Consider the following 2,952-nt stretch of genomic DNA (forward strand, 5'->3'; position numbering starts at 1 on the left):
CCCTTCTTTGCCTGTTCGACTTTCCTTATGCTGCTGATGCTGTCTTGCCAATTGGCTGGTAGTGGACATAGTACAAACAAGCATCAGATGTGCAGTTAAACATCAGTATAACGAAGTTGGTAAAACCAGCACTTCTTTGTATCTAAATTTTCTTATATTGAAATGCAACATTTTATGTGAATATATAGTCACCGTTGAACTTTTTTAAAGGGTCCTGAACCAGTCCCCGGGCTTGGCGAAAACACAGTCCACAGAGGGCATACATCTCATGCTATATACATCTGTGCTATACATCTCAGTCACATTTTGCAGCCGTGCGTGGTGCGTGGAGCTCGCATGTATCACTATTTTCAAATGAGGCTTTCTCCTCACCCGCTTCGAAGCTACCAGCTGCTAGCATATCTCGTCATATGCAAGATTTTCCTAGATGGCTGCTATTGACTGATAGCTGGCATCAATCAAAAAGGGCGTTTGGATTAGACTGCTTTTTCCCACTGTTACTGCATATCTTTATTGACGCAGTTAATAAATGGGCTGAAGTAAGGGGAAATCTGAACACGCCATTTTTCATGGCGTAACTGCGCATGCGTTCTGCTCTATAAGTGGATTAGTCGCAACACGTTTTGGAAAGGCCGCACGCGCGACGCGATGTCGAAGCAAGCCCTTGAACGTGCACTGCTGCAAACACTCGTGCCGTGTACCGCTTTGCAACTCCACCGGCAGATCTACGTCGTTGCGGTGCCGAAAACGTGTAGCGTGCGACTGCAATTCCTCATTTGAAATGGAAAGCGGCCAGGGCTTCGTCCGGAGTGTACCGTGAACCGCATAGTAGGTGCCTTTCATTGATGGCTAGCAAATTTATCGAAAAACTCCTGCGTTAAACTGGGGCGACACTTTAATGAACATCACGTTGCTGACGGAGACTTCTTCCAGCGTCGGCCCTCACCTGCTGGTGGTGGCAGCGTGTGCCCGATTTCTTATACTGGTTTAAGGCGCGATAACACTGGGTCGATACAAGACCCGCAGCTTCTTCGCTTGTATATATAATTAATCACGCCCAAAATGAGTCGAAACATGCTTTCGAAGTTGAATTGCAGAAACTCTAGGCCTCTCAGGTGGTGCACATAAAGTGTGAGCCGATGTTGATCCTGCTCAGCGGAGGTTAAGCCTAGCGGAGCCATCGAGTTCGTGCTCCGGATATCTGCCAACCTGAGCTGAAAAGCAAGCAGTTAGGTCGAAAGAAAATGCTTTTAATTCAGTTATATGGCCTTAGCGACTTGAAAAAAAGTTGCAGTTTCTCCTGAAAGGCGAAGCATCGATTGCGATAGCAATTGGTACACAAATTACACCCTTTGAAGTGTACATTTGCCACACAACAATAATTGTCATGTGTCTTGCTTGCGTTTCTTTTCTTAAAAACGCTTCGCAGGCTACTTTCCTGTCGAGAATGTTCTGTCATGCTGTTAACGCGCATGCCGTTCGTGACTTGGAAGTACTGGTCTCGCAGCATTAAGGAACGGAAATGCGGACAAGACAGATGACGATTGTTGTTGTGTGGCAAGATACGACCCAAAGGTTTTAAATTTGTTTAAGAGTAGACAGCTACACAAAGTAAGGATAGTAGATTTATTGGGCGTATAAGCTTGGAAACATTTGCTTACTAAGTTACTAAGCATGGTGTTAGTGCGCACAGGCAAACGAACATGCATATCACGCTCGATGACCGCGGACATTCGCAATCAAAACACTGGCGTGAGGAAGTGCGGCAGCAGCAGCGGGCGGAGTGACTTTCGTGCTGTCTATCGTGTCGACGCAAACTGAGTGGTGAAAAGAGCAGTCGCAAAGCTGTGAGTCGTCTTTAGATCGCATTCAAGATTGGGCGCGCAACGTACGCAGTTGCTGCCGGAGTAGAACCTCCCTCCCCCCCCTTCCCACCCGCGCTGCCTCCGCTTTCGTCCCTAGCGCGCGCGAGATAGAGCCGCGATCATCGGTTTCTTCCCTTCCACCGCAGAGCGCTTCACATCCTCCGCTCCTGCAGGGCTAACAACAAAGTCAGGCATACAATTTTCTGGGTACCGGGACACGCTGGAATAGAAGGGAACCTAAGGGCGGACAAGGCAGCTCGAGAGCACACAAACCGAGCGGCCACAAGCACCGACCCTGAGGAACCCATACCAGTCAACCCAAGCAACTCGGACATTCTGAATTACTACAAGGGGGTCCGAATCAAATACCCTCCACCCCACAACAGCCTAAATCAGCATGAAGCAACCTCTTGGAGGAGGCTGCAAACAGGAGCATACCCAAATCTAAACACACTAAGCAAGATGTTTCCCACCTAATACAGAGACATTTGCCCCTGGGGCGGCGCCAAACCCACCTTATATCACATTACATAGGGATGCGTTCAGAATCAACAATTCCTTCAAATAAAAGACCCGAGTGCGGAGCAGTGGGAGAGGGTGCTCTCCAGCAGCGATCCGAAAGTCCAGCATGGACTAGTAAGGCACGCTCACCGAGTAGCCACCCTCAGTGGTGCCCTGGAATAGGGGCGTCGACCCTGCGCAAATGGGGAAGAAGACCGTGAAGACGGCCGACCACATCTGCCACCGCTAATTTCTAACCAATTAGAGCAAATAAAGTTCTTCCTCCTCCTCCTCCCTTCCACCTATCCCCCCATGGCCTTCGGCGCGACGGAAGACGCGCGTTTCCTATCACATTTCCACCCTTGCGCGCGCCAGATTGAGCTGCGACCGTCGGCTGCTCTCGCGCGCTTTCACTCGCGCTACAGTATACGGCGCGGCGACGGTGTTGTCGCCCTTGGACCTCTACAGAGCATCACGGCAATAGGAAGTTTTAGAATAGGAGCCCCAATAGTTTGGGGCCCCAAAGAGCTTTGCGGGTGTTAGCGTTGGGGCACGTAGGAGTGAAGAGTTTTAGAATAGGGTTTGA

Source organism: Dermacentor variabilis, chromosome 5 (assembly GCF_050947875.1).
Source record: "Dermacentor variabilis isolate Ectoservices chromosome 5, ASM5094787v1, whole genome shotgun sequence".
Taxonomy (NCBI): domain Eukaryota; kingdom Metazoa; phylum Arthropoda; class Arachnida; order Ixodida; family Ixodidae; genus Dermacentor; species Dermacentor variabilis.